Consider the following 19322-nt stretch of genomic DNA (forward strand, 5'->3'; position numbering starts at 1 on the left):
AATTTTTATTGTTGTATTTATTTTATTTTTATCGTTGTCTTAACATATTATAGTTTGAAGTTACATTACTAATGAGGGTTGCAGTAAATAGAAAAATTAACCATTCTTGAAAATGGCTACCTCTAGCGAAAATACAGGCCTTTGCTAATTTTGTTATCAAATCGCATATTCTGCCGAATATCCTGAAAGTTTTTGGGAAAGAAAGTTTTTGGCTTTCTACTACTCCTTCTTGATACATTAAAAATCGTAATTCATGAATGAATTGTGTGTATTTTCTATAATGTTATCCAATTTGGTACTGAAGGCAAGTGCCTTAACATCGATGTATACCAGTGAGGATGACACTGTTCCATGTAAGTGCAATTTGTTACCATTCATTTAAAGTAGATTTCCACTTGAATGATATATGATTTTATTCAATTCAATGTTTATATGAAAGTAACTGTTTCAGGAAAACTTTCTGAAAATTACTTCTTTGCATGATCTACACATCCATGTATAGAATTACTATTTTCAAATTGATTACTTCCTTCCTATCTTTGGAAGATTCCCACATCTCTTTTTTTGTATCAAGATGGAGTAGTAGAAAGCCAAAAACTTTCTTTCCCAAAAATGAATCACTCCTAAAAATATAACCCTTTCAATCCTGAAAGTATTTCTTATGATTTATCATTCAATAATTTTTCCATTTCTGAGATCCTCTACGCCACGCTAGTTCCTATTAGGGAATTTATGTGATCCCAAAGAAATAAAAGTGTTTAGGCCTGGTGACCCAGGTGGCCATAACTGTGAAATCCGCAACCGGGTAAATTAAATAAGGGTATTCCCGAACTGTTAAAAGTTAATTGGGCTGGTGCACCTTTTTTTCCAAATTAGTGAGATGTTTTCAAACAAAAAATCAATTATTTTAATAAATCTGGAGTTACTGGAATGACTGAGAACCAGATGAAAAGAAGGGGCTAGTTGAGTTATCGTCAATAATACCGACCCAGTTATTAAGAGAAAATTGGTATTGACGGATTTCTGCAAAAGCATATAGATTTTTCTCACACTATAAATCATTATTATGGAAATTCATAATAGTATTTCGTTATCGTCATCCGTAAAGAGGTCATCCAACTGCGAGTTTACTACAGGTCTGCAACTGGCGAATAACTACAAAACTACTGAAGATGTGAAAAGTTTTGTGAAACACATTTTGTGTGTATCAATGAAAAAAATATCGAATATTTTTTCAGTACAAGAAATATCATACCTTCCAATTAATTCTATAACGATATTAATGTGGATCAGTTATATCAATTTACAGTCTGGAAAAATTTGTCAAGAAAGGAAAGACTGAAAACTGGAAATATAGAAAAAACTTCAAGATCCTTTCTGTTAACCACCAGAAGATATGAACATTACTCTGTTATAGTTTTGTCGTATTTGCAATAATTCAGTCTTCCATGAGCTCCTGAGTAGGTATCACTTTATAGGTATGCATTTTATTTCCTTTCAATATGTTTACAATCGTTATAATATTGCTAACATTGAATGTAATGGATGCCTGTCTTCTCGATGTATATGGGTTTTTATCTGCCCCACATGACCAAGCTCGCGAAACTGTTTCTCTATTTTGTTTGTTGGTTCTTGAGATATGGACGGTAAATCAGGAACTTCCTCATAAAATAGGCGAGCTACTTCCTATTGTGTTGGGGTTTTATCTCCGCAACCAATCATTTGTAAAACTGTTATTTTATGCATTTCCGTTAATCTAACCATTTGTCAGACTTGAAGTTAACGAACTTTCAAAACTTGAATTAAAATACTGACAACTAATGTTGTAACATACAGAATCTTAATTGTTGCAATAAACTTGAAAGCGATAACAATTTTGAATAGAGAATGAACAGACCTTTCAAACGATATATCACAAACCTATACTTTCCATTTAAAAAATTGGGGGTTGTACCTGTCATTCGCAGGGGTTTGAAGGTAGGGGTGGCATTTTTCCGTTGAAGTATGTCAAATTATAATTTAAATTTCGGAATTTTGTTAAAGTATGTACCGTAACCGAAATAATGAATTTATTCCATTTGGCTTTTACACACTGTATAGATCTTAATTATTTATACAGGAATTATTTTACAAAAGTTCGAGCAATTGACCAGAATCCCAACTCGAATATTTTCCAACTTGGGACTTTTTACTTTCTGTTCTACTCTCTCAACTTCAGTGTAGATAGGCTGTGGGACTTTGAAATACTGAAAATATTCATAATTTCCATGAAATAATTTTTGCTGATCTCAATGAGTACTACTAATAGAAAAGGTTAAGTATTATGTATGTATAAAACAATGAAAAATCTAGCAAGAAACTTTTTCATTAAGAATATTTACTGAACTTGGAACCGTGGTGTAAAATTTACATTATCGGTATCCCATTATAATATACTCTGTCCATGTAAGCACCGGAGTGATCCAAAACATTATCGTGCATAGTACACATGATCTCCCAGACAAGGCTGCTTGTACAGAGTCGTACTAAGAAACGACCGACTTTTTTAATACTATGCGGCTGGGTATAGAATTTTTTTTAAGGTGTTAGCAGTTTTTTCAGCCGTATCAGTACTTGATATTTTAATATTTTATTTTAAAAATTTTAAACTTTAAATACCGTATATGTACACACTACAGACGTTGAAACGTAACTGACCACTCCGACACTGTAACATGAATTCCGTCAGCCGATTGCAGTTGAATCTGATTGTTGCTGACCAATCAGAAGGCTTGTTTATTCTACCCAGTAGATGCAAATTATTATTTAAATGAATTTTGAGGTATTCAATTGAAACCACTACAATTCTGGTCACTTTTGTTCGTAGTATCAACAGTGAAAAATCACCTGTTACAAGTTCTTCCACTTATACGTGGTAACTTATTCATTGTTTCTTTTACAATGGACTATTACTCTTATAACAAATATATTCACTATTGAAAACAATTTCCCAACACCAGAACAAAATTACGTTCTCTCGACGCGCGTTTCTCTAACCAACTTAGCGTCCTCAGGAGATCATTATGATGATCTCCTGAGGACGAATACTTGGTTAGCGAAACGATCATCGAGATACCTTAATTTTTTTCTGGTGTTAGGAAAGTGCTTTCAATAGACGCCAGACGATCCAAATATAATATCTGTATGTGTTTTCATAAGATGATCAATACCCAGATACTATTCGCTACAAAACAATTACTCTACCAAATTCCCATAATGATTCTCAACTCCCATTCAACCCCCTTCGTATTCGAAACCCATTTCGCCTCGAAACAAATAACAACCCATCATTCGCTCCATTCGGAAGTGAGTTATAACGATTGGCCCAGCAATAAATGTCGTGTTTCTTCCCATCGAGGATATCGATGGAAGAAAAGAAGAATGGGAAGAAAAGGTCGGTACAATTGTGCAATTATGCTAGTCGAGTGTGAAATATTCGGGCGAGGTTGCGGGAATAATGCCAAAGGGTGGGATCTGGATATGGGACGATAACACCCCTCTGTTTCTTCTCATAACTCATGGACCAGTTGATGTACGAATTAGTGGGGCTGTTGGGAGTAGGTAGTAAATCTTGTTCTTTACAAGGTTTCATTGGTTTGCATTGAATTTACGTCATTGTATTCAGTTAATTATGTAATTTTTTTTCATTTACACATACACACACATACATTATATACAGTGAGTTTCATAAAGGTTGCACCATCTAGGATGGTGCATTGCGTGAAACTTGGATTTGAATTGTCAAAATTCTAAATTTCCGAACGATGTACATGGGAGAAAACAAACACCTACGTAACAAAACAAAAAAATTATTTTTTTATGGTTCCAGCCTCACAAAGAGTACTAGTATCTCATATACACCTTAGGCGCGTTCCTCATATTACAATAATACTATTTCTTCTTTCCCAAACATACTATTTCAATGCGAAATTTACTACAATTTATTATTCGAACTAGTATATCGTGTTGAAGATGGTTTGAATTTTTACCACTCTAATTAGGTAGTAAATTTCTTAAAGTGTCAAAAATTGTGATTTTAGCAATCCATAGACGAATTTTCAATGAGAAATATGAAATTATTCCTAATTCATATACGATAAACGTTGATATGTACCTACTGTTCTGATAAGTGCAAACTTTCATTTGGAAAAAAAAAATTTTTCAAGGAAAAAAGTTTATGCTGACAGACCATTTCAAAATATCAATGGATTAGAACATGTTATTAGGCAGTGTTGTACCGAAATCTATTTTAGAAAATGTCAATAAAGAATTTTGTACATGAACAATAAACTGTTTAGCGATGGAAGAAAAACATGTGGAATTTTAAGGATTCAGTGATTGATTATTCAGGTTTCTGAAAGTTTTTGTAATTTGGTTTTTATTTATGTTTAATACATACATACTACCCTTTGAAGTAATACTATGATTAAAGTGATCGTAAACTTACAGGTTTGTATTACCTAATTGTTTAGCATTAATTAATTCAGTCAATTATTTCTTGTCATTTATTCATACTGATGGTTATTATGGACATACATACAGAGTAAATATCAATTTTGCACCAAAAAACTTGTAAAAATTCAAACCATTTTCAACAGACATCGATATACTAGTTCGGATAATGAACTTGATTGAATTTCGCATTGAAATATTATTATACTAATATGAGGGAGGCGCCTAAGGTGTACAGGAGATACTAGTACTCTTCATGAGGCTAGAACCATAAAAAATGTTTTTTTTTTTGTTTCGTTACTCTCACAATTTCAGTGTAGACAGGCTGTGGGTCTTTGAAATACTGAAAATATTCATAATTTCCACGAAATAAATTTTGCTGATCTCAATGAGTAGTCCCTATAGAAAAGGTTATTATGTATTCTTTTATACATGCATTAGCTTAATAATTATTTGTGAAACCATAAAAAATCGAGCAAGGGTCTTTTTCATGAAGAATATTTTCTGAACTTGGTTGTAAAAGTTACATTATCGGTATCCCATTATCATATATACTCTGTCCATTTAAGCATCGGAGTGCTCCAAAGCATCATCGTGCATAGTACACGTGATCTCCCAGACAAGGCTGCTTGTACAGAGTCGCACTAAGGAACGACCGATGTTTTTAATACTTTGCGGCTGGGTATCGAAACATTTTTAAGGAGGAGTGTAGGGACACAAATTAGCAGTTTCTTCAGCCGCATCAATACTTGACATTTTAAAAATTTTTAACTTTGAAATACAAACAAGTATGCCTCCATATTTTATAATGTATCAAGAAAAACATTATTTCTCATGCTGGCGTCATATATATAACCTCATCTTTCAGGTTCTGATAATGAAGATAACCCCGAAAATTCCGTCTTTGGTATTAGGATTACGTCCTGTATAATTCCAAACTATGAAACTAGCTTTCAGTGTGCTCTTACACTCACCTATTCTATGAATTGTTCACTCTTTCATGCAGGATGCCTACTAACGATTAATTGCTTCCGTAGAACGAGGCAGCAGTCGATAATTTCCTGCTATTCCATTTAATTTGCATAGATAGGATCGACACAAAAGTTGATATCATCGAGTGATGAAAACGTAATCGGTAGCGACCGTGTCTGTTTGGCTTATCCGAAATTTCGAAAAGGTGTCGAAATGGATGATTATCTGACTGTCTGATCATCAGGTGGTCATTTTTTGAATTACCTCCAGGAGGATAAATTTATTGTTCGGTTAGAACGCCCGTCTCGGTTTATAGTTATTTATTGAGTCGTCGATGTCCCACTTTCTGTAGGTTATCGTCGAGATTGGATACAAGTTTTTCAAGATGGGAAAGAAGGAACAATAATTTATTTTCCGGAAATAAAGTTTGTGAAATTATAAACATCAATAAAAATTAATTGGCGCTCCGGGGCGACTTGATTCCAGTGGCGCATTTGCTTTTTCAGCTGCAGGAAAACCCGGAAAAACCTGCAGCACCACATCATCTGAAGATCTTGATCTGTCAATGTGCTCTCTCTCATAAAACAAAATATAGGGTGTCTCTAGAGACTCCAATAAATTCAAAACATCGCCAGAACACTTTGTGTTCGTCAAAGACGAGATAGACTGTATGGAATAATTCAATGCAAAGCGGTCAGGAGTATTGATTCTGCTATTGTTTTGCCCACGCAGAGTATTCAACAAGAACCCTAAGAATTCAGAACAATCCTCTTGTTTTCCTAACGAGTAACTAGCGGACTTCAAAGACTTGGAGGGAAAGATGATACATTCTTACGAAACTGCAGCTGCATGAACAGATGTTTGAGTTTGGTGAATAAGTAGGAAACATTCTCGTTTTCGTTCATCATTAAAACCTCGTTCTTTAAATTTTTCGTCATGAACAACACTTGTAAAATGCTATTCAAGTAGCAAGTGTTTCCTAAATTATCTAATCCAATTTTCTTCTCAAAATTTTCAGGACAACTCTACTTATTCATAAGGAAGAACATTTTTCACGTAATCTGCATAAGAAAGAACCATTTCATAAAACATTTTCGATTTCAGTTAAAAATTAATTTCAGAAAATAGGTTTGTTTGGAAGTCCTCAGAAACAGTTTCGTTTTAATTATACATATTATTGTGAATAAGAACCTTTTCAAAGCAGAGATAAAATTATTGATAGTGCTTAAACAATATGTATGATATTTATATGAAAATTTCAGATTTGCGAGGCTTTTTGCAAGAAAAATTATTTTCAAATTAATTAGTAGGTATGACCACAGTACATTAGATATTTACGTAATAGATATGTCACCAACGTTGAAATTGATGGATATAATCATGATGGAATTGGAGTAGAGGACATTGATGTATTCGTGGCTGATAGTGATGGATTTAGCACCTGATGATGAGGAAATGTTTTTTAAACCATTCAAAAATAATGTTCTTTCAATAAAAACTATATTAATAAAATATCCTACTATTGAAAAAGTTCTCTTGAGTCTTGTATGTACTGGAAGTGATACTATATACGCCTTTAATAACGAAAGGAAAAATAATAATAATAATAATAATAGTAATAATAATAGTTCTTTATTTCCCACACATATAATACAATTAGTAACAGGGTAGATATACATTTGGGAAATTGCCGGAGATCAGATGGTATCATGTACTACAGTGCATGATATATCTGTTATTAATCTCAAGCGGTAGAAGAGTAATTACGTAATAGCTTTTTCTGGCCAGTCCACCGGACATTTCATATATACAAGTTACTTAGAATACAAGTTACTCAGAAAAAAAACTCAGAAGAAAAAAAAACATACAACATTAACATAAGTCATTAGCATTAGTTTTATTTGATCCACTCAATGTGTTATTTCGAATTACATATGAGTTTGTGCAAACAATAAGAGATTCTTGAATTTTTTTAAATAATTCGATATTTAGACTCTTTATATTAGCTGGAATGGAACTGTAGATAAGTGAAACTTGATACGAAAAAGTCCGTCTAAATATGTCAGTTCGATGAGAGGGTGGAGTAACAGTTCCTTTGTACCTAATGTTAATGTTGTGGACATCTTCTCGGAATGAGATTTTACGCAGTAGAAAAAGGCCAGTTTCATTCGTAATTACTTTATGGTATATACAGGCTGAGTGAAGCTTATGCCTGTTCTGCATGTTCAGCCACTTAAGTTCATTCAGTTTATGAGATATGTGATGTCCTTTCCTGATACCGAATATTAATCTTAGACATGAGTTCTGCATAATTTGTATTTGTCGTTTATCTTCGTGGTCTAAACATGGCCCATAAACCGATGAGCAGTAGTTGAACCTCGAAAGCACCAATGAATCACAAAGTATCGTTTTCACATTTCTGCTTAAGTAATGTCGATTACCATATATAAGTTTCAAATTCATGAATGCTAAACGACTTGGTCACACATTTCGGCCGTTACTGCCACTATTTCGCGTTCAATGTTGGATTAGGATATTCATCATTCAAAAAAGTCCACATCGGACCAAAAAAAATAGGTATATAAACAGCTAACCCTTGTCTTCAGATTCAGTATCAATTTGCTTCTCCTGAAGATGCTAACCTTGTTAGCGAAATGCGCGTCGACTGCAAAAGTATCAGTTTGGTGTTAGGGTAATTGATGTCTAGAAAAAGTTTTCAAAAATCGATTTGCAAAACCACTCACTACCTCACCTAACCCTACGAACACACGGCACTGATAAAGAAATATTGTGAAACGGACAAAAAATTAGTATTCAGCCAGTCCAGCTAGCCGAGCCTTCATTTCTCAACTACATTTGATAGCACGTTTACTAACTATCTGGGCGACTAGGGGCCAAGGCAAGAAATGTTTATGACTGTACTCTTATTTTTATTGCCGTTCCAATTGGGAATGGATAGACTATAACATTTAGATGATCAGTGAAATAGTGCGTTCACAAATTAAATTCAAAGTTATCAAGTACCTATTGGAAAACCCTTCATATGAAGAGTTAAAAAACGTACAAAAATGTTTTTTTGTAAATATACATATTGTTTAAACATTACAAATATTGTGTCTCCTTTTTAAAAGTTTTCTATTTTGAACGTCATGAAAATCGAAGTGCTTCCTGTTTCACGTATTTTTGACGCCGCTAAACACTATGAAGGCACGGCAATAGAAAACTCTCTGTCGAAGGTCCCATTACAAATACAACTGTTCAATTATCGTGAAATATTTGATCATTACTCATTCAATAACTTTTAAATTTCATTACAATATTTTGTACATCATTGACTGGACTAACAACTTTTTCAACAACTTTTTCATTCTTCTTAAACTTAAAAAAACTTATAGAAATAAAACCAGTAAGCCTGAAATACCCATCTTGTCTGGGGCTGTCTCGAGCTGTAGATGGTTTATCAACAAGTTTTGAATATATCCAAGAAACTATGGCGGAATTCCTGATTACAGATGAAGCTCTGGAGGAGCTGACATGTCACTCGTGCCATAAGTTTTTTTCAATGTTACCCGTGAAAGTGTATCCCAACGGAAAAATGAAATGTGGTCGCTGTGTACGAGATAGAGACGGTGGAATCGTCTCATTGTATGGAATTGTGGCATCACAAAGTTTGTTCCCATGTGTTAATCGTTTGGACGGATGTATCTCAGTTCTTCAGACCTATCAAGTCCAAGACCACGAAGCGGAGTGCAAAACGTACGGCCACAAATGTCCGTACTGTAAAATGTGTTCCGAAATTCCGACCTACTTGATGATCCAGCATTTCAGGGAGAATCACTGCAGGTTGATGCTAGACAGACCAGTTTTAACTGCTATGGTCGGAGAAATTCATGGAATAACATCGATATATCTGTACCAGCAATGGAATCATTTGTTTTTTGTATATGTCGAGTATTACAGAACAGGCATATCCTTGTCAGTTTCTCAGCTGAGGACTCTCCAGAATTTCACTGATATTAAGCAAAACGCTGTTGTAATCACCACCGATGATGTTTACCAAAGTTTGAATGATTTGGATTGCACCATCGTCTCCGACACTACCAGAATGTTCAGATTCCAGAAAACCAGCAAGGAACCTACTGAAAAATTCACGATAAACTTTTTGCTGAGGTTTCCCGGTGGTGACTTCTTGCTGGTAGAAAACCAGGTTTATGAGTCCAGGGGAACGGCAATTGAAGGCAACGCACTTATGATGAGGTTCATGGCTCCAAGTCCAATGTATTCAGGAAGAGGGATGCTTTGGCCCAGGAAGCTTCAGCAGAGTGTTAGAAGTGCCAAGAGGTTCCCGGAGGTGAAGGTAAACTGGAACTTTACTGCTTTCCGGACTCCCATGACCGGCAATGAAGACATCTCTATCAATTGCGTGAATTGCGCTGAGACGTATTCCCACTTTTACATGCACAACGCAAGAGGCAAAGGATTTTTCATAAGGAATGGCGGCGTATACAACGCTGTTTGCTTCTTTTGTTACCAGTATTACAAACAGATATGCGACAATAAACACATTCCGGAGTTCATAATCGACTATATTACCTACTCGCAGTATTGTATATGGGGATGCAAGGTTTCCAACGATGCCTTGTTAAGGCACGAATCAGATTGTATCTTTCAACTAGAGCGAGGCTGTCCAATAGATGAATGCTTCTATAGGGAGACCCCTCAAGGCATCGCTCAACACTTTAGCTTGCACGAACCCAGCAAATTTTCACTCGCGGCTACGTTCCCGATTTCTTTGACAAATGCCTGCGAGGAATATTACGTTTGGCTTCCGCCCTATTTTGTTCTGTTGTCACTTAAATCCTTGAAGAACAAACTCAAGATAGCATTGTCGATGTGCGATGAAGAAGATCAGGCTCTGGTGGTGCCCCAGGCGTTGATTTTTACGTCTTCCCAGCCGATCAGCATTACGGGAACGGTGGGATTCAGGTTTGAGGACTTCAAGTACATTGGTGGGATTGTGACCGACACCAAGTGGTTGAAAATTAATCCTCAGTCAAAGCATATACTGATAAAGTGTTTTTTGAAGTACCTTAATCCAGTTTGAATTTTACCATTTTTTATAGGGTTTGTTATTGTTTGATTCACAGTTATAGAAAGCTGAACGTATGTAAAATTTTATTCATGAAAGTATATTTTGTCTGACTTTTGGTTCATTATTCCTAAAAGTTTGATTGGAAATTGTATATCCAAATCATGAACTGAATTTCACTATTCAACTTGGTAAGGACTATTTTCCGGGTTTTACAAGGTATATACGATACAATCCTATCTGGACTATGACAAAAATCATATTTTTTTTAACTGAACTTTGTAAGGGTATTTTAATTTTGAAAATTTCATAAATTTTTATTGGCACTCTTTTTTTATTTATTTAATCCACCTTATTTTATAAATCCCAAACCTGTCATTAAAAGTGACATTTTTGAAAATTTCTCCATGGATGGAGTCATACTTGCTTGAGGAAGAATCATAGAAAAAACCAAAACGTTATACTCAAATGTTGATCCAGAAGAACGTGTTTCGAATTATTTTTTCTGCGGTGAAGATAGGAAAAATTCTTAGTCCTTTGAAAATTTGATTGTGATTGTAATATTCAATAAAAAAAAATGAAGCAAAATACTAATCCGGAAATATTAGTAAATGAGGAATTACTTATGGTATCAATCCTTAAATTCAACACAATCTTTGCTAGGAATGATATTTTCTGATATATATATATATATATATATATATATATATATATATATATATATATATATATATATATATATATATTTTGAATGATGCAACTAATTTTCCTTTATTTTGAGTATTTCAATATTAAATTCTACAAAAAGGATTTGAAGCTTTATATCTTCTATTAATTATCTGCGAGCGCTTTCGGGAGAACACAACTCAAAACTTAACTACCTTAACCATAGGATATAACCGCAACAAAACACAATTTCAAATGGCAATATACAGGAAACCTACACAAACAAGCTCTACCATACCCGCAAGTTCAAACCATCCACCATCACACAACATGGCTGCCTATAACGCATTCATATATAGAATGTTAAGGATACCACTCAGCAATGAAGCCCGAAACAAAGAACGGAAAATCATATACCAAATAGCGAACGAAAACGGATACACCCAAAAGACAATAGATAAACTAGAAAACAGAATCAAACAAAAAAATACAGAACAAGGATCAAGCCACCCTAACAGACAAAACAACACAACGATGGACAGCATTTACGTACGTAGGACACCAAACTAAAAAACTAACAAACATCTTCAAACCACTGAACATCAACATCACATACAAGCCGAACACGAAGATAACACAAAAAATAAACAACTATGAAAAAGAAGAAGACAAAGACCAAAACGGGATATACAGTATACAATGCTCGGACTGCAACAAATTCTATATCGGCCAAACCAAGAAAAAACTGATCCAAAGGTACAATGAGCACAAAAAGGCATACATAAATCCAACAGTATATAAATCAAACCTTGCAACACACGCCATACAAAACAAACATAATTTCCCCCCACCAGAGAACATAAAACTAATAAAACAAATCAACAAGGGAAACCGCATGGACATTTGGGAAAACTTGAACATCCATAAATTCAACAGTTATAAATCGCTTATCGAGGAACAAGTACAAATCAAAACACAACAAGATCTCACATTCAATATATTAAACAAAACCATACACATTCCTAGAGAAGATCTAACACGAAGAAGAGTACCTGATGCAGAACAAATACAGGCAAATTTACCTAAAGTACCTGTTACCGTATAAAGAGACAGACAACAAGATGACCAGTTCAGTTTGAGGAGTGTCAGAAGATGACAGTAAAGCTTCAAATCCTTTTTGTAGAATTTAATATTGAAATATATATATATATATATATATATATATATATATATATATATATATTGATGAAAAAGTTGAAATTGTTATTGATTATCTTCAACATACTCTTTTGATTCTTGTTTTGTTATGAGGGTATAGTCGTAAACTTGATTTCTCTCTACATTTATCATTAAAATCAAGAGAACTCAAATCCAGAAAACCTGGAGGCTTCTAAGTCATTGTTATCTGTGAGGCATTGCTTCTGTTGATGCTGGGAATCACTATCATTTGTGCATATTGCATGTTATGTAGTAGAATTGGACAGCCTAGTACATAATTTCAAATGAAAGTGATACTAAATGTTTTAAATGTAGTTTAAAATAGTTTTCGACAGAAAATAACACGGTTTCTCTCACAGTTTGTGATCAACACATAATTCATACACTATTTTCCAATCGTATTTTATTTTTCCATACTTACTTACGTCTATATTTGCTTCTCCACGAATTTGTCACTTCTCTAATCATTAGTGTAAAATTTAACAATGTGACCCTTTTTATGTCTATCAGTTTTGCTGTACTTGTATTAGCTTTCTCTGAATTGTTATATGGAATTGTCACTCTTTTAACAAATATCTTTGGCCATGTTTTTTTCGAGTAGTTTTCTAGGAGCAAAAATTGACGATATTTCATCAAATTCACTAATACTGTCCAAAAAAACTTACCTGCGCACTATTTCTTGGTGTAATGACGGCTAGTGTGCGTTACTAAAATTAAATGTTGAAATTGCACGAAATTTCTCACGCAGTGTCGTGTCCCAACTCATGAAATCGATATGATTTCAGGCGAGATCGCTATCGCGGACAGAAACCGTTATTATTTCAAATGAATTTGATGGGAAACCAACCGGAAAACTGTAAGCATTTCGTTGTTACGAAAAGGCGAAGATTTGTTGAACATATTTCGACATGGAAAATTGATTTAATTGAAATGTTTGACTAGCATGAGGAAGATGTGTGCTTGTTATAGAACCTTCTTTACGATTCACATAATTAAGCCTCATACGCATTCGTTTCAATATTGAAAAACTTTTTCAGTATCTCAGCTAACGGAAAGGAGTACCACAAAGATCTTTCTGGAGTCCACTCTTGTTTGTTTCGAAATAGATTTCAAATTGGAAACCTTTTCAGCCCTGTGGTCTATTGTATGTGAATTGAGGGGAAAAGAGGCTCCAGAAGGTTGAGGGGCTCTAAACCCCCTCCACTACTGAAACCTACAAGGTTTCTTGTACATAACTTCAACCTAGTCTAACCTTTTAGTGCTGAGACTTTTGCCAAAGTTGATCAGATTCTTAGGGACAAATTTTTCGATGTCAGAGAGGATTTTCGGACGGTTCGCAAGTAGTAGCATCGCCCACTTGCTACAACCAGCATACTGAAGGTGCTGTTTGTTCGATTTCAAGGGAATTTCACTTGACATCGAGCGGTGACAGAAACATGTCTTATCACTAGCAGTTCTGACGAAGAAGAGGTCATTATAGTGGCCGCATTATTGAATGTGGAAGAAAATAGTCACAAAAAAGAATGTTGTGGGTCCATCCCATTAATCAAAACAGGGCAAATTTTAAGAGAGTTTCATCTTTTCAACGATCTGAAAGAAGACGAGGAGAAATTTTTCCAGTATTTCCGAATTACCCCAGGCAAACTTCCAGAACTTCTGGGTATTCTACAGCCTGCCTTAACAAGCAACTCAAATTATCCTCGTCCATTTTCATAGGTACCGTCTGACACTGTGCCGGTCAGGATCGGAGAGCTGGAATCCTTTCCGGCGGCAGACGCTCTTGGCTGTGCCGTGCCGGGCTAGTGGGCGGTTGTCCATTCATTTTCACTGTTCCAATCCTATCCGTATTTTATCGGAACAGTCCGTGCTGTGCTGTGCCGGACACGTGGGCGATAAGCTTAACCCTGCGTCCAACACATGGGGTATGACATATCCCAGCCGTAGAAAATTCCATCGAAATTGGCGCCCCGGCGTCGGATATATTCAGTAGCTTCCGCATATAGCCTCCACTCTCATATTCACATATCAAATCACTCGTCGTTTGACGTATGTCTCGACCATGCAGAAATGAACTGCAAATCTTGCGTAGAAATGGCAAATATTGATGACCTGTAACGTTTTTTAAATGATTTTCGATATTTTTTTTATTTCTATTCAATGATGTTTCATTATCTGTTTGAACCAGCAATTTGATATTTATTTAGTCGTTTTATGTGCAAATGACTTCTTCGAGTAAATTTGTATTTTTTCCACTAAAAGAACCCATTGTTTTGGTAAAGACGGAATATAACGATTTTTTGCTCATTTTGGTAAATCGAAAATTATTTTATTGCAAAAACATATATTACAGTATAGGATTCGCATAACAACAATGTTGGAATTCAAAAAAATGTTGATTTTAACAGAAAAATCATATTGGGGTCTCACACACCCTACATTTCTACAAATGTTACAGAAGTCCACATGTCGAACGCAGGGTTAATAGTGGTTCGACGATCCTCCATAACAATTTTCTTCACTTTCTTCACATCTTCTCGACCTTCTATGAAAAGCTTGTACTACTTTCAATAAATTGATGGATGTAGCCGTTACTATGTGGTAGGAGATCATGATGAAAAGAGAAATGAAAATTTCTATGTTTTTTACCACTTTCAAAACAATAAAGTTTATTGTTTAAGTTTAAAAATGTTCATATAGGACGAAACTGCAGTAACGTTAGTTACAAATAAAAGTGGTAAAAAATATAGAAATTTTCATTTCTCTTTTCATCTTGTACTACTTGTAACGTACATTACTTTCAACTTTTATGCCTATCACCAACAAACTAAGCTGATAAACAGCTGAAACTGTTAAAATATGTTCGAGGCGAATGTACCAAAAAAAACGCTTATCGAATGTACATAGCTTGCGAAATTTGAACATTCACTTTATTTTTTGAACAGACCTTGTATGTCAAATCGAAACAAACTTTTCTGGTATCAAGTCATAAATGGATTGGTTTTGTTGGACTACGGTAGTTCATCATCTAATTTTCAATATTAAAATTTTCATCATTAACCTCTCTAAACAGATTATTCAACCCTCCTGCGCAAACCAGTTTCTCTTCCGTCAACATATTCAGTGAATAATTCATTGACATGCTGGGAAGTGGCCCTGTGATCAACTTCCCCATTCTTCGTGATCTGATTCCCTACGCACCCTTGCTTCCCTCCCGAAATCGACTACAATAGATACAATGTCTCTTCTGATTTTTTCGTCAGACAAATATCGTATCGCCTTTCAAGGTCGAGTCAAAAATTCCATTCCTACCGGTCCTGACTTGTTGCTTGTCAGTCGTGTTTTTGTAAACGTTACAAATTCGCCATTGTTATTTCTTTATCGTACCTGATTCACCTTCGAGCTGCACAAAAACTGCAATGAAGAGACAGTAACGTACTGAGTTCTGCTTGTGATGACAAAATATTGAAATTTTTATTTCCCATTTTGAGAAAACGTATATTTTTCAATACTCACAGTAAACTTTCAATATTTTTGTTCACATTATGTTGCAATGAACATATAACTTAACTTGTACAACCATCAAAAACAAAAAAGTATTCGAATATATTAATTTGAAATAACACAATGAGAAGTATTTGAGTTAAAAAAACATATAAAAACCAACCAAACTTTAAACTGCAATAAATTTGTATTAGGGTACAACACATATAACACATAACACATAGTATCTTATAGCGACTACGCTATAAGATTCTATGTGTTATGATGTACAAAAAATAACCTCAACCTCAAAATCTAATAATAATGGACCTCCCATCTTTTTTTCCCTGACCTCTTCCTGCCTCTAGTGAAGATACGCCCGAAGAAGCCATTGTATGACGAAACGCGTGTTGTGTTTTTGTAAAACTGCTTAGTGAAAATCTCACAATAAAGTATTTTTTACGTTTTTCCAACAGCAAAATCGCATTCAATATAATAATAAATTCATCAATCCTAAGAAACATCACATGTTTATAATATGGACAATGTACAAATTGAAAAAAAAAATAATTGATAAGATTTTGTCATAACATTCATAATAATAATGACAAATTAAAAAAAAACAGCACTTTTCCTAAAAAAAATTAAAAAATTGTCTGACAAGAAAGTACGTGGGACTAAATACTTGGTTATACATTTTTTGTAGGGTCAATCAAGTTCAACTTCTTTAACAGATGAGAAATAAAAATAATCAGCAAAGGAAAAACTGCGTATAAGCTTGAATTTTGTCCATTTCTGAAGACGGAGGCAGATTTTAGCCTCCAAAACGTTGAGGTAACTGTTGTATAATTTCTCAACCCTTTTTTTTATTGGCAAAATTATTGAATACGACAAGTTACTGATGCATAAAACATTTTTCTTTGTGAAAAATACTTTGAATTTACGCAGTAACTTAAACTAAGAAGTTTGTCCATTCTAAAGGTCTGTAAAATTTTCCGTTACAAGTTTCGTTATTTCCAGATTGTGGAATGCGAAAAAAAGTCGATAAATGACTTATTTTCCTCTACAAAAAACGACTTTCGTTCAATAATTAAGTTTACCTGTATACTAGTGACATTTCGGAAAAAAGCAGAATACATTTCTCATGGGAAAAATGCTGATTAGTGAACTGAAAAATGTCAAAGAAAGTGAAATAAGGTTTGTGTTGTGCACAAAGAAGGCTAAAAAGTTGCAATTTTCGATAATTTGGGGGGCTATAACTCTGGAAATACGAAAGAGCACCGATTTTCTTTTTCGGGTTCGTAATCTATACGAAAAAAAATACGCAAGTGAACCCAAATTTTTTTCAAAATCAGCAGTTTCAGCCTATACGAAATTTTACCTCATTTTCTTCTACGTGTACCTCACTCGTGTTTTATCAAGGATATACCCCGACTCTGACAAACAGGGAAACATTTTTTGTGAGGAACTGTCATTGCTAATTGCGACTGTTCCCATGATGGGTAAGAAACTTGTAGCTTAGACGTCCCTCCTCTGTTATGCTTGACCCTGGGGTGCATATTAAATCGTCATATTTCATATGCAAGTTATATTTATGTAATTCAATCTCAATTTAGGAGTCAAGCTTAGGATTCGCCTACTTTGTTATTAGGTATATTTCGTATTGATACAAGTTACTAATGGTATATAATCCTAAGGAATAGGCCACTAAGCCCCTTATCAAAAATAATTTGGCAAAATGACGGGACGGGAACGTTTGAGATGATCTTTTAAACAAATAGTTACTTTGTTTGGTGCACCTGTACTTTCCGTTGATCCAGTTATCAGTATTACAATATAATGATGTTATGAAAGAAAAAGACAACATGTGGAAATTAGACCATCTAGTTGAGGAAATTGTATTATCTTCTCATTATAATATTCGATAAAGATCCATCGGATTTATATGATGATAGCACACCATAATTTCTGCTTATTTCTAGTATAGTTTTAAATTAGCCTGCCTATATTATATTTTATAATTATTATATTTTAATTATTATAATTTAATTTCATATAAATAAGTGAACATTGCTATTAGTTTCAATAAGTATTTTGTTTTTACTTTTCAGCTTTTATTAATATTTCAAATTTTATTTGTTTGGTTGTTGCTTGTATGTTATTTCTTTGTAATTTCAGTTTGTTGTTTAATAAAATTGTTATTTTCGGTTAATCTTATTAATTTTTTAATTGTTTCTTTCAGGGTTTTCAAATCAATTTATATTATGTTAGACAATGGGAGTCCAAACTGATGAAATACTCTTCTAGAATCTTACATCGATTAATTTGTATTTATCAATTTTCACTATTAAGAAAAAGAGGATAGTATTCAGATGTGGCTGATGTATGTTTTTTTAATGAATAAAAAGGAAAACTAATCTCAACTTTAGTTGACTTTAGGATCATTTTCTCTAAACTTATATATAAAACGAAATTGAATACTTTCAATCTGAACTGCTACTGAACTGTGAAAAACGGTCAAGAGTGTGTTCGATAGTTTCAAGTCAATTAAATATAATAAATTATATAAAATACCAAACAGGTTGAAACTACGTAGGTACACCTACGATAATGGCAAAAAATTTAAAACAAAAAGCAAAATATAAATATAAGATTGAAGAAAACATTAAACAAAGTTTCTTATGCATCTTTCAATGCTAAATGAATTTATCAGTGTTATACAACATAACAAGCTTCCTGGAGTAATGGTTTGAAACATTATATATAAGACCCCCTAGTTTAAATTTTCAATAAAATCACTAAATCAGACTATCACCTTTCAGATCTGACAACTTCAGTATTATTTCCAATTTACAAAAAATATTGACAAGATAAAAGTCAGCAACTACAGACTCATTTCGTTAATCACAACCTCTGGTAAAATTTTCGATAATACAGTTTCAAATTAATTTGGCTTTGGAGGGGACATCTACCCAAGATTCCATTCTTAAAGTTACCTATGGCATCTATGAACGCTTGATTCTGAAGACATCATGTCTCAGTGCTTTGTTAGACCCACATGGTAATGCTATCTTCTTGAGAAACATTAGGACCTATAGAAAAAAATGTGAAGCTAGTCAAAAAATACCCAAGTGAGTAGTAAAAATGCGTCACATAACAAAGTATGGAGTACAACAGGGAACGGTCATGAGACCAATACTCTTCTCATTATACAGGATGTCCCATATAAAACTCCACGGGCAAATATCTGAAAAATGAGAGAGAATATCCACATTTCGTCAAGGGTCAAAGGGTCCTCTTATATGCGAAGAGATCCAGCAATAGGCGTCATCCATTAGGGCGTCGCGACGCCAATTTTATTAAATGGTAACCTAGATTTTCCGATTCGTTTTTGGATTCTGCATTA

General features: G+C 34.1%; 2 protein-coding genes across 2 annotated transcripts in view; one reads left to right on the forward strand and one right to left on the reverse strand.

The window, feature by feature from the left end:
* The window catches only part of LOC111506207 (angiotensin-converting enzyme), an 84432-nt gene that overhangs the window by 55803 nt on the left and 9307 nt on the right, over positions 1 to 19322 (reverse strand). The gene's annotated exons all lie outside the window — the stretch shown is intronic.
* Positions 1 to 19322, forward strand: part of CenG1A (Centaurin gamma 1A) — a 146359-nt gene that overhangs the window by 22637 nt on the left and 104400 nt on the right. The gene's annotated exons all lie outside the window — the stretch shown is intronic.

Source organism: Leptinotarsa decemlineata, unplaced genomic scaffold (assembly GCF_025532065.1).
Source record: "Leptinotarsa decemlineata unplaced genomic scaffold, Ldec_3_MD MMD2_tig00026330_RagTag_RagTag, whole genome shotgun sequence".
NCBI lineage: Eukaryota > Metazoa > Arthropoda > Insecta > Coleoptera > Chrysomelidae > Leptinotarsa > Leptinotarsa decemlineata.